Source organism: Tiliqua scincoides, chromosome 2, assembly GCF_035046505.1.
Source record: "Tiliqua scincoides isolate rTilSci1 chromosome 2, rTilSci1.hap2, whole genome shotgun sequence".
In the NCBI taxonomy this organism is placed as follows: Eukaryota; Metazoa; Chordata; class Lepidosauria; order Squamata; family Scincidae; genus Tiliqua; species Tiliqua scincoides.
In genome coordinates, this window is record NC_089822.1 from 264,706,100 (window position 1) to 264,720,067 (window position 13,968).

At 47.8% G+C, this 13,968-nt stretch overlaps 1 pseudogene; it reads right to left on the reverse strand.

Annotated features, from left to right (window-relative positions):
• Positions 1-1,905: 1,905 nt before the first annotated feature.
• Positions 1,906-13,968, reverse strand: part of LOC136640518 (zinc finger protein 721-like) — a 51,761-nt pseudogene continuing 39,698 nt past the window's right edge.

Here is a 13,968-nt window from a genome sequence, read left to right on the forward strand (position 1 = left end):
CCAAGCGAGACTATGAGGAACGCATGGCCAGCAACATTAAGGGGAATAATAAAAGCTTCTTCAAATATGTTAGAAGCAGGAAACCCGCCAGAGAAGCGGTTGGCCCTCTGGATGGTGAGGGAGGGAAAGGGGAGATAAAAGGAGACTTAGAGATGGCAGAAAAATTAAATGAGTTCTTTGCATCTGTCTTCACGGCAGAAGACCTCGGGCAGATACCGCTGCCCGAACGGCCCCTCCTAACCGAGGAGTTAAGTCAGATAGAGGTTAAAAGAGAAGATGTTTCAGACCTCATTGATAAATTAAAGATCAATAAGTCACCGGGCCCTGATGGCATACACCCAAGGGTTATTAAGGAATTGAAGAATGAAGTTGCAGATCTCTTGACTAAGGTATGCAACTTGTCCCTCAAAACAGCCACGGTACCAGAAGATTGGAGGATAGCAAATGTCACGCCTATTTTTAAAAAGGGAAAGAGGGGGGACCCGGGAAACTATAGGCCGGTCAGCCTAACATCTATACCGGGTAAGATGGTGGAATGCCTCATCAAAGATAGGATCTCAAAACACATAGACGAACAGGCCTTGCTGAGGGAGAGTCAGCATGGCTTCTGTAAGGGTAAGTCTTGCCTCACAAACCTTATAGAATTCTTTGAAAAGGTCAACAGGCATGTGGATGCGGGAGAACCCGTGGACATTATATATCTGGACTTTCAGAAGGCGTTTGACACGGTCCCTCACCAAAGGCTACTGAAAAAACTCCACAGTCAGGGAATTAGAGGACAGGTCCTCTCCTGGATTGAGAACTGGTTGGAGGCCAGGAAGCAGAGAGTGGGTGTCAATGGGCAATTTTCACAATGGAGAGAGGTGAAAAGCGGTGTGCCCCAAGGATCTGTCCTGGGACCGGTGCTTTTCAACCTCTTCATAAATGACCTGGAGACAGGGTTGAGCAGTGAAGTGGCTAAGTTTGCAGATGACACCAAACTTTTCCGAGTGGTAAAGACCAGAAGTGATTGTGAGGAGCTCCAGAAGGATCTCTCCAGACTGGCAGAATGGGCAGCAAAATGGCAGATGCGCTTCAATGTCAGTAAGTGTAAAGTCATGCACATTGGGGCAAAAAATCAAAACTTTAGATATAGGCTGATGGGTTCTGAGCTGTCTGTGACAGATCAGGAGAGAGATCTTGGGGTGGTGGTGGACAGGTCGATGAAAGTGTCGACCCAATGTGCAGCAGCAGTGAAGAAGGCCAATTCTATGCTTGGGATCATTAGGAAGGGTATTGAGAACAAAACGGTTAATATTATAATGCCGTTGTACAAATCGATGGTAAGGCCACACCTGGAGTATTGTGTCCAGTTCTGGTCGCCGCATCTCAAAAAAGACATAGTGGAAATGGAAAAGGTGCAAAAGAGAGCGACTAAGATGATTACGGGGCTGGGGCACCTTCCTTATGAGGAAAGGCTACGGCGTTTGGGCCTCTTCAGCCTAGAAAAGAGACGCTTGAGGGGGGACATGATTGAGACATTCAAAATTATGCAGGGGATGGACAGAGTGGATAGGGAGATGCTCTTTACACTCTCACATAATACCAGAACCAGGGGACATCCACTAAAATTGAGTGTTGGGCGGGTTAGGACAGACAAAAGAAAATATTTCTTTACTCAGCGCGTGGTCGGTCTGTGGAACTCCTTGCCACAGGATGTGGTGCTGGCGTCTAGCCTAGACGCCTTTAAAAGGGGATTGGACGAGTTTCTGGAGGAAAAATCCATTGTGGGGTACAAGCCATGATGTGTATGCGCAACCTCCTGATTTTGGGAATGGGTTAAGTCAGAATGCCAGATGTAGGGGAGAGCACCAGGATGAGGTCTCTTGTTATCTGGTGTGCTCCCTGGGGCATTTGGTGGGCCGCTGTGAGATACAGGAAGCTGGACTAGATGGGCCTATGGCCTGATCCAGTGGGGCTGTTCTTATGTTCTTATGTTCTTATGCCTTTTAGTTGTATCTGGGAGGTTTTCTGAGCCCTCCAGATAACACCAGAAGGCCCTTCCCGTCACATCCGGAGGTCAGGTGAGGGCCCCAAGCCACAGAATTGGTTATCTGTCTGTTCCAGTTTCTGCAGGGGTTCGGGAAGCAGAGGACCGACTGTACTATAAAGGAATGAGGAAAATTCTTACAGACTCCAAGCATTTATGTGGCTGCTCTCCTTTAAGGAGTGTTTGATATGCTGTCAGATTGGAGCTCCAAACGATGTATGGCGATATGGATTCTTCCCATTCTGAGTTCTTTAATGCTTTGATGCACTGACAGGATTGTTTTCCAGGGAATGAAGTTCTTTCCACACTCCAAGCATTGATATGGCTTTTCCCTTGTGTGCGTTCTTTGATGTTTAGGCAGGGATGAGCTATCACTGAAACTCTTTCCACACTCCAAGCATTTCTAAGGTTTCTCCCACATGGGGGTACTCTGTTGCACAGTCAGGATTGAATTCATCCTAAAGCTCTTTCCACACTAAAAGCATTGATGTGGTTTCTCCCTTGTGTGGGTTCTTTGATGCACAGTCAGGTTTGAGATGGCACTAAAGCTCTTTCCACACTCTAAGCATTGATAAGGTTTCTCCCCTGTGTGGGTCTTTTGATGCAAAGTCAGCTGTGAGCTCCTGCTGAAGCTCTTTCCACACTCCAAGCATTGATATGGTTTCTCCCCTGTGTGGGTTCTTTGATGCACAGTAAGTTTTCCACTTTCAGTGAATCTCTTACCACACTCCAAGCATTGATATGGTTTCTCCCCTGTGTGGGTCCTTTGATGCAAAGTCAGGTATGAGCTCGTACTGAAGCTCTTTTCACACTCCAAGCATTGATATGGTTTCTCCACTGTGTGGGTCCTTTGATGCAAAGTCAGGTTTGAGCTCATACTGAATTTCTTTCCACACTCCAAGTATTGATATGGTTTCTCCCCTCTGTGGATCCTTTGATGTTTAGTCAGCTGTGAGCTCCTACTGAAGCTCTTTCCACACTCCAATCATTGGTATGGTTTCTCCCCTGTGTGGGTTCTTTGATGCACAGTAAGTTTTCCACTTTCAGTGAAGCTCTTTCCACACTCCAAGCATTGATATGGTTTTTCCCCTCTGTGGATCTTTTGATGTTTAGTCAGCTGTGAGCTCCTACTGAAGCTCTTTCCACACTCCAAGCATTGGTATGGTTTCTCCCCTGTGTGGGTCCTTTGATGCAAAGACAGGTGTGAGCTCCTACTGAAGCTCTTTCCGCACTCCAAGCATTGATATGGTTTCTCCCCTGTGTGGGTCCTTTGATGTACAGTAAGGTTTGAGTTCATCCTGAAGCTCTTTCCACACTCCAAGCATTGATATGGTTTCTCCCCTCTGTGGGTTCTTTGATGCACAGTCAAGTCTGAGCTCTGACTGAAGCTCTTTCCACACTCAAAGCACTGATATGGTTTCTCCCCTGTGTGGGTCCTTTGATGCAAAGTCAGGTGTGAGCTGCTACTGAAGCTCTTTCCACACTCCAAGCATTGATAAGGTTTCTCCCCTGTGTGGGTTCTTTGATGCACAGTTAGGGTTGAGCTCTGACTGAAGTTCTTTCCACACTCCAAGCATTGATAAGGTTTCTCCCCTGTGTGGATTCTTAGATGCACAGTAAGTTTTCCACTTTCAGTGAAACTCTTACCACACTCCAAGCATTGATAAGGTTTCTCCCTTGTGTGGATTCTTAGATGCACAGTAAGTTTTCCACTTTCAGTGAAACTCTTACCACATTCCAAGCATTGATATGGTTTCTCCCCTCTGTGGATCCTTTGATGTTTAGTCAGCTGTGAGCTCCTACTGAAGCTCTTTCCACACTCCAAGCATTGGTATGGTTTCTCCCCTGTGTGGGTCCTTTGATGCAAAGACAGGTGTGAGCTCCTACTGAAGCTCTTTCCACACTCCAAGCATTTATATGGTTTCTCCCCTCTGTGGATCCTTTGATGTTTAGTCAGCTGTGAGCTCCTACTGAAGCTCTTTGCACACTCCAAGCATTGATATGGTTTCTCCCCTGTGTGGGTCCTTTGATGTACAGTAAGGTTTGAGTTCATCCTGAAGCTCTTTCCACACTCCAAGCAATGATATGGTTTCTCCCCTGTGTGGGTTCTTTTATGCACAGTCATGTCTGAGCTCTGACTGAAGCTCTTTCCACAATCCAAGCATAGATAGGGTTTCTCCCCTGTGTGGGTTCTTTGATGCACAGTCAGGGTTGAGCTCTGACTGAAGCTCATTCCACACTCCAAGCATTGATATGGTTTCTGCCCTGTGTGGGTTCTTTGATGCACAGTCAAGTCTGAGCTCTGACTGAAGCTCTTTCCACACTCAAAGCACTGATATGGTTTCTCCCCTGTGTGGGTCCTTTGATGCAAAGTCAGGTGTGAGCTGCTGCTGAAGCTCTTTCCACACTCCAAGCATTGATAGGGTTTCTCCCCTGTGTGGGTTCTTTGATGCACAGTTAGGGTTGAGCTCTGACTGAAGTTCTTTCCACACTCCAAGCATTGATAAGGTTTCTGCCCTGTGTGGATTCTTAGATGCACAGTAAGTTTTCCACTTTCAGTGAAACTCTTACCACACTCCAAGCATTGATAAGGTTTCTCCCCTGTGTGGGTCCTTTGATGCTTCGCCAGGTATGAGCTCGTACTGAAGCTCTTTTCACACTCCAAGCATTGATGTGGTTTCTCCCCTGTGTGGGTCCTTTGATGCAAAGTCAGGTTTGAGCTCATACTGAATTTCTTTCCACACTCCAAGCATTGATATGGTTTCTCCCCTCTGTGGAGCCTTTGATGCAAAGACAGGTGTGAGCTCCTACTGAAGCTCTTTCCGCACTCCAAGCATTGATATGGTTTCTCCCCTGTGTGGGTCCTTTGATGCAAAGTCAGGTGTGAGCTGCTACTGAAGCTCTTTCCACACTCCAAGCATTGATAGGGTTTCTCGCCTCTGTGAATCCTTTGATGCTTAGTCAGCTGTGAGCTCAGACTGAAGTTCTTTCCACACTCCAAGTATTGATACGGTTTCTCCCCTGTGTGGGTCCTTTGATGCACAGTCAGGCTTGTGTTCATCCTGAAGCTCTTTCCACACTTAAATGATATGGTTTCTCCCCTGTGTGAATTCTTTGATGCACAGTCAGGTCTGAGCTCTGATTGAAGCTTTTTCCACACTCCAAGCACTGATATGGTTTTTCCCGTGTGGGTTCTTTGATGTCTTCTTAGTTGTGATTTACTGCTGTTGGGATCTGTGCTCATTGGGGGCACTTCTCCTTCCTCTTTCCAATTCCATTTTGTAGTTTAACGGGGATGACAAGGAAATCTCCATTCTGATGAGTACAGAGGTGGTGCAAGTTAAAGGTACTCACTGGAATCAGAGAGCAAAACAAAATGTCACTTTTCTCCTCTCTCCACTCCAGCTTTGGGACAAAAGTCCCATGAGGGCCCCCATCCAAAGGCCGCATGGTGAATGGGGACCCTTCCTCACAACAGAAACTGCCCTCCTTTCTGGGGACCCTTCATCACAACAGAAACTGCCCTCCTTTCTGGGGAGACTCTGCTCTGGTTAGGATGAGTCAGCACAGCACAGCTCGAATGTACTGGTCTCATTGCCTGGAAGCCCTTCACAGAAGTTTGACTCCTGCATTTGCTGGGTGGGGCTGATTTGGGACTGTCTTCCATCAGGGTCCAGCGTCCTTGGAGGAGGCTGTGGTGTGGAGAGGAAAGTGGGGGGCAAGAGCATCAGTCGCTCAAATCACACTGACATTTTCAGACTGCAGCTCGGCCAAGCTGCTGTCCTGGCTTGCAGGTGATGAGATCGGAATGGCAGAGATGTGCTGTGCTGACTCATCCTCAACAGCACCAACTTACCCCAGAAGAGGAGGGGTTTCTACTGTGCCAAAGAATTCCCCCCTCAGCTTGCACACTGCTCTGAAGCTACTGCTGTGTTAAGTACATAAAGTACCTGCTGACTTCTGTTCTTCCTGGAGATCCTGGAGAAACACACACTCCCCTTCTTCCAGCTGGGAAACGAAGGCAGGTTTGGGAAATTCCTCTGAGAAATAAACAAGGAGATGAGATGCTTCAGTCTGCACCACAGCAAGGCTTTCCCAAGAAACCTGATCCTAGGCAGACCCCCATCTGTGATGACCATGATAAAGACTCTGGCTAGGCCTGACTCCATCTTGTAGGCCAGAAGCTGTTTTGAAGCTGCTGTCCAGGTGAGTGTTAGGAAGTCCAGGAGTTTAGTTTTCTTGTTTTTAATACAGGGTCATGAAAGCCAATTATGCTATAGAACTTATTATTAGTTTAAAGCAATTAGAGCAAAGTTTAGAAATAGGGAAAATGTTTGCAAAAAATCCATATAACTTTTCTGTTTGGAAACTGCTGAGACAGGCAGTTTAAAAATAGCACAAGCAGGAGGACAGCTAGAATTGGCAGACTGTCAAGCAGCTCTTGGCTGCTTACCAAGGCATCTAGGAGATAGCGGTTCAGGCTTCTTTTACAATACAAGGCACTGCTTTGAAGTAGAGAGTTTGCTGGAAAGCATCCAAGTCATCTTAAGCTGGAAATTCCCTTTTTGTGTGTGTCAAAACAAGTGAACAGAGAAAACACATGGCCAAAAAAAAAAAAAAGTATTTTTGCAGTTTAAATCATAATGTTTTCAATTCGGCATCCCTGGTGAGGCAAATCCGCAGATGCCAACTCTGGATAAAGGGGCCCGACCTGTATTTCAAGGTGGTTTGTTTCATTGCATTCTGAATTAAATTACCTATCAAGTGATATGCAGAGCTCAATACAGATATAGAGGAGTAACGGGATTTATATCCCCTTTCCCCTCCAAAGGATCCCAATCCCACTCCCCCCCCCCCCAATACAGTGCACCTTTTTGGTGCAGCTTCACCAGCGGGAAAGAGATAAAAGGCTGACTTGGGCATAAGAGTTCTGCCTCCACAATAAGAAGGAAAATTATGATTTGGGCTGTAGAGAAAACCAAGAGAAGGATAACTCAAGTTGCCAGTTCCTCTGCGTGGCTCCAATGCCGGAATAGGGCTGGCAAAGCAGCAGATTCCAAAGGCCTTTCTTGACACCATCACAGACCAAGTCCAAGATGGCATCACCCACAAGCCCTGGAGGTGATCAGGCAAATGGACAAGGCTCTTGGTATTAGGAGAAGATAAAACTAAACTTGACTCCTTTAAGGGCAGACCTAAAAGTCTGGCGTGGGGAGGGGGACTGTCACAGATTCTCTTCCCAGCACCTCCTCAGCTTTCAGTCTCCCCTCACCTGGGGGCTTCTCTTCCTCTCCCTTCACTGGTTGAGCCTGGCTGTCTCCCACCCTCACTTGGGAGCTTCTCTCCCTAATCTCCCCTCCCCACCCTCATAAGACTGAGACCAACATTCACACCCTTGCTAATGGGGAGGGGGTACCTCTCCCCCTCCCTCTTCTTTTCCACCCACTTCAGCCTGGGACCCCCATTCAGCCCCATGCAAATGAAGGTTGTTGCTATTTGTCTTCCTACCCCCTGCCCTTCCCTGCCTGAATTCTGAGCCCATCTGTCTGCCCCACCTGGGGGCTCCTCTCCCCCACTCTCTGCTTCTCCACCCTCTTCAGCCTGGCACCACCTTTCAGCTCCATGCAAATGGGAGTGTTGCTGCCCCCTGCCCTACCCTGGCTGAGCTCTGAGCCTGTCTGTCTGCCCCACCTGGGGGCTTCTCTCCCTCCCTTCCCCTCCCCCTTCCTTTCCACCTACTTCAGCCTGGAACTCCCATTCACCCCCATGCAAATAGGAGGGGTGTTGCTGTTTGACTTCCCAGCCCCCTGCCCTTCCCTGCCTGGGCTCTGAGCCAGTCATCTGCCTGCCCCTCTATGGGCTTCTCTCCCACCCCCCTTCCCTTCCTTTCCACCCACTGCAGCCCTAAGACTCTGCTTTGCCCTCCAAACAGGGAATCACCAGAGAAGGCAGCTGAGGCCAGTGGGGGGAGGGAAGTGGTTTCCAACTCAGTCTCCCTCCTGTCCCCCCTCCCCCCCCAATTTGCCCCTCTAGGAATCTGCAGCTGCTTAACTTAACCCTTAGAGAGCCAAGATGAAAGACTGCAGCAGAGGCTCTTCCAAGCCTGCAGGAGTGATGAGTGGAGGGGCTGGGAGGGAGGGGCCGGTGTCTTTGCAGGGACTCTCGGAAGCACCCCAAGGTGACTCAGGCGCAGGAGGACCAGGGCAGGTGCAACAGGGCAGGAGCTGCCTGAAGTGGGAAGCTGGTGGGGAGGAGGAAGAGCCTGAGATACTGTCCCTGAGTGGAGGGGCTGGGGTCTTTGTAGGGACTCTTGCAAGCACCCCAAAGTGACTCAGGCGCAGGAGGACCAGGGCAGGTGCAACAGGGACAGGCAGCTGTGAAGGTACCACTTAGCAAGCTAGAGAGTTAGAACATAAGAACAGCCCCACTGGATCAGGCCATAGGCCCATCTAGTCCAGCTTCCTGTATCTCACAGGAATGCCCCAAATGCCCCAAGGTGCACACCAGATAACAAGAGACCTCATCCTGGTGCCCTTCCTTGCATCTGGCATTCTGACATAGCCCATTTCTAAAATGAGGAGGTTGCACATACGCATCATGGCTTGTAACCCCAGTTCAGTTCAGTTCAGTTCAGTAAGACCTTTATTGGCATAAAATACAGAGAAAGAACAAAACAAAACAGAAATATACAAAGACAACACAACATAAGCATAAACATCAGTCACTACCCAGAGTCCCAGGGCTCTGCCTGGCTATTACCCCAGATAAAAAGGAAGTGACATTATCCAGAGTCTCAGAATCAGGTGTGGAAAGGAGAGACTGAAGCATGATTGAATCCTCCCAGCCCTGCATCCTAGCTAACAATGGGCCTAGATATTTCTTGCGTGACGCATCATGTATCAGGCAGTAAAAAAAGGTATGCATTAAAGTCTCAACGCAATCCCTACCACACTTGCATTTCCTCTCTGAGTAGGGGATACCGCTGAACCTGCCAGTTAATAAGGCAGATGGAAGAGCGTTACACCTTGCCAGTGTGAAAGCTCTCCAGGCCTGTGGGCACACCAGGTGGTAAAAGAAGGAGGCCGGTTTCCCAAAACTGACTGGAATACGGAGATGGAGAACATGTGGTTCTGGCGGCACTAAACAGCTCAAGGCTTGTAACCCTTAATGGATTTTTCCTCCAGAAACTTGTCCAATCCCCTTTTTAAAGGCATCCAGGCCAGACGCCATCACCACATCCTGTGGCAAGGAGTTCCACAGACCAACCACACGCTGACTAAAGAAATATTTTCTTTTGTCTGTCCTAACCCTCCCAACACTCAATTTGAGTGGATGTCCCCTGGTTCTGTTACGTGAAAATCCCCTTTTTTGTTCTGTTACGTGAAAATCCCCTGTGTTGTGTCAGAGGGTCCTCCACACAGGACCCCCCCCCCCAATCAAACTGCTTTACAGGACAGGTAACTATCTCACGCCTGGAACTCTTTTCCTTTCCCCCCCCTTTTTCTCTTCTTCTCTCCCCATCTTTAGTTAGCAACTGGTTTAGGCAGATCAGGGACCTCTAAAATCCTTCCCTACAACCTTTCCCTTTTCTAATTTCCTTGGATGCACCAAATACTCTTTACATGCAACCACCACAAAAGCTAGGTACACAAGATTCAAGTACTAGGACCAAGGAACATATACTTATCATTTCTCCATGTGCATTATGTTTACCTTTGTGCTTTTGTAATAAAACTATATATATATATATATATATTGGCAACCTTCAGTCTCGAAAGACTATGGTATCGCGCTCTGAAAGGTGGTGCTCGTACTAGATGCTGAGGTATAGTTATAAAACTATAATCTTTTATTAAAAGTTATCTTTCACTCAGTCTCTTCTTTAAGCTAAAGGGAATTTCTCTGCATTACGCTGTCTTGTTATCCAGCCTGCGATCCTGAGGTTCCAATAAGGGTAGTGTAATAATTCCCCTAAACAAAACAGCCCTTTTGGTAACAGTTCTGGTGTTATGTGAGAGTGTAAAGAACATCTCTCTATCCACTTTATCCTTCCCATGCATAATTTTGTATGTCTCAATCATGTCCCCCCTCAGGCGTCTCTTTTCTAGGCTGAAGAGGCCCAAACGCCGTAGCCTTTCCTCATAAGGAAGGCGCCCCAGCCCAGTAATCATCTTAGTCGCTCTCTTTTGCACCTTTTCCATTTCCACTATGTCTTCTTTGAGATGTGGCGACCAGAAATGGACACAATACTCCAGGTGTGGCCTTACCATTGGTTTGTACAACAGCAGTATAATATTAGCCGTTTTGTTCTCAATACCTTTTCTAATGATCCCAAGCATAGAGTTGGCCTTCTTTACTGCCACCGCACACTGGGTCGACACTTTCATCGACCTGTCCACCACCACTCCAAGATCTCTCTCCTGGTCTGTCACAGACAGCTCAGAACCCATCAGCCTATATGTGAAGTTTTGATTTTTTGCCCCAATGTGCATGACTTTACACTTACTGACATTGAAACGCATCTGCCATTTTGCTGCCCATTCTGCCAGTTTGGAGAGATCCTTCTGGAGCTCCTCACAATCACTTCTGGTCTTCACCTCTCGGAAAAGTTTGGTGTCATCTGCAAACTTAGCCACCTCACTGCTCATCCCTGTCTCCAGGTCATTTGTCTTTTAGTGACCCCGGGCAGTGCATCACCTCGTCAAAGGACGTAGGCCTGTCTCGTTTGGGTATTCATTGCTCTAAGGCAGCAGTGTGCTGACCACTGTGCACTGGTATTGTGTTTTGCAGCACAGCCAGTATTTTGTGTTCTGGAGCACTGCGCAACTGCTAGTCCCAAGATTGAGACAGTGCGATGCTCTGGCCCATCACATCTATAGTGCAGTGCCCCAGCGGGTATTGCGACCAGATCTCCACAGAGACGTGATGAGAGACTTACTCTTCTGTCCATCATTCTTTTCCCTCATTTCTCCCCATTTTCCAACCAGAGCAAATCAAGAAGAGTAGAGAAGTTTTTTGCATTTGGATATCTGGGTTTTCAGAAGGCGTTCGACACAGTCCCTCACCAAAGGCTGCTGAGAAAACTCCACAGTCAGGGAATTAGAGGGCAGGTCCACTCATGGATTCCTCTTGGGAACTGGTTGAAGACCAGGAAACAGAGAGTGGGTGTCAATGGACAATTTTCACAATGGAGAGAGGTGAAAAGCGGTGTGCCCCAAGGTTCTGTCCTGGGACCAGTGCTTTTCAACCTGCTCATAAGTGACCTGGAGATAGGGATGAGCAGTGAGGTGGCCAAGTTTGAGGAAGACACCAAACTTCTCAGAGAGCTGAAGATCAGAAGAGTTTGTGAGGAGCTCCACAAGCAAAATGGCAGGTGCATTTCAATGTTAGTAAGTGTAAAGTCGGGCACATTGGGGCAAAAAATCAAAACTTAACATATAGGCTAATAGGTTCTGAGCTGATTGTGACAGATCAGGAGAGAGATCTTGGGGTGCTGATGGACAACTCTATCAATGTATCGACCCAATGTGCAGCAGCAGTGAAGAGGGCAAATTCCATGCTTGGGATCATTAGAAAAGGCATTGAGAATAAGATGGCTAGTATTGTAATGCTGTTGACGGAACATACCAAGATCCAGGTCTACAGAGCTTGCGTCCTGAGTACACTTCTGTACTGCAGCGAGTCATGGACTCTTCGCTCACAACAGGAGAGGAAACTGAATGTTTTCCACATGCACTGCCTCCGACGCATTCTCGGCATCACCTGGCAGGACAAAGTTCCAAACAACACAGTCCTGGAACGTGCTGGAATCCCTAGCATGTATGCACTGCTGAAACAGAGACGCCTGCGTTGGCTCAGTCATGTCGTGAGAATGGATGATGGCCAGATCCCAAAGGATCTCCTCTATGGAGAACTCGTGCAAGGAAAGCGCCCTACAGGTAGACCACAGCTGCGATACAAGGACATCTGCAAGAGGGATCTGAAGGCCTTAGGAGTGGACCTCAACAAGTGGGAAACCCTGGCCTCTGAGCGGCCCGCTCGGAGGCAGGCTGTGCAGCATGGCCTTTCCCAGTTTGAAGAGACACTTGGCCAACAGTCTGAGGCAAAGAGGCAAAGAAGGAAGGCCCATAGCCAGGGAGACAGACCAGGGACAGACTGCACTTGCTCCCAGTGTGGAAGGGATTGTCACTCCCGAATCGGCCTTTTCAGCCACACTAGACGCTGTGCCAGAACCACCTTTCAGAGCGCGATACCATAGTCTTTCGAGACTGAAGGTTGCCAATATGTACAAACCTCCCTTATGAGGAAAGGCTCCAGCATTTGGCTCCTTAGTCTAGGACAGTGATTCCCATCCTGTGGTCCCTGAGACCCTGAAAAGCGGTCCACGAGGTATAAAGAAAAAAAATGATCATCTTCCATCACTTCCAGTGCCCTGCCAAGCAAGCAGTCCCCCATGGACCACTTGAATGTTGGCTGTGGCTGTGGAGGGTCCTCTGCCTTCTCTGGCAGGCCATGGTGAGTGCTTGCTCAGAAGATGCTTCCCAGAGAGGGTGGAGAACTGACCGCTCGTAACCACAGTTTGCGCTTCCAGTGTCTCATTGTGTACTCCCCCATGGACTACCAAATTTAGTTGTATTTGTAATGTGCAGGGCGTGGGGTGGGGTTGCATATGGTTCATGGATTCCAATTTTTCCCTCAGTGGTCCACCAAAAGGTTGGGAACCACTGGTCTAGAAAAAAGGCACCTGATGGGGGACATGATTGAGACATAAAATTATGCAGGGGATGGACAGAGTGGGTAGAGGGAGGTTCTTTTCCCTCTCGCACAGCATCAGAACCAGGGGACATCCACTAAAACTGAGTGCTGTGCATTTGGACAGACAAACAAAAATATTTCTTTACCCAGCATGTGGTTAGTCTGTGGAACTCTTTGCCACAGGATGTGGTGATGGCATGTGCCTAGATGCCTTTAAAAGGGGGCTGGACAAATTTCTGGACAAACAGTTCATCACGGGTTACAAGCCATGATGGGCATGTGCAAACTCCTGGTTTTAGAACTAGGCTATTTCAAAATGTCAGATGCCAGGGAGGGCACCAGGATGCAGGTCTTGTGTGCTCCCTGGGGCATCTGTTGGACTATTGTGATCAGTGGTGTAGCTAATGATTGTGTAGACTGTTGCATAAAAGTGATGCCCCAGAAGTGATGTCACAAGGAAGTGATGTCATATCCAGGCTTTTAAACACATGAAAATAAGGAGAGTGCCTGCATCCTCTCCACAGAAGCTTGCCACCCACTTGCTTTCCCGCCTCCCCCCAGCCCGTGGCATAGCTAAGGCATCAATCTGCTCCCCCAGGTCAAAGAAGATTTTGTAGCCCCCTACGAGAAAATCAAATTTAATTAATGAAGGAAATAAATAAAAAGCGTGCTCCTTATTAGTTAGAAACACTGTACTGGGGTGAAGAGGGACAGTTATTCTCCCCTGCTAAATATAAGAGAAGCACCACTTGAAAAAAGTGCCTCTACCCAGTTAGAAGGGCTTATATTATGATACATGGAAATGAGAGCTGACTCATATTAATACCTTATTGATTCCATGTTGTATCATAATAACATCTCATTGGCACTTAGAAAAATTAGGGTGCAATCCTCACTCCTTATGTCAGTGCTTTCCAGCACTGACATAAGGGCAATGCAGCTCTGAGGTAAGGGAATAAATATGCCCTTTTTGTGAGGAGGCCTCAGTGAGTGACACCTAACTGCAGGATGCAGCACACGGCCCATTGGCACCTCTATGCCAGTGCTGGAAAGGCGTTAGGATTATGCCCTTAGTCTCATAAGTCTCATTGTGCCCTTAATCTGTTTTGAGTTCAGAAATCCACTTTTTGTTCCATAGTGCAGTTGTGTTTTCATTTTCTGATTAATTGGCCATAATTTTTGAT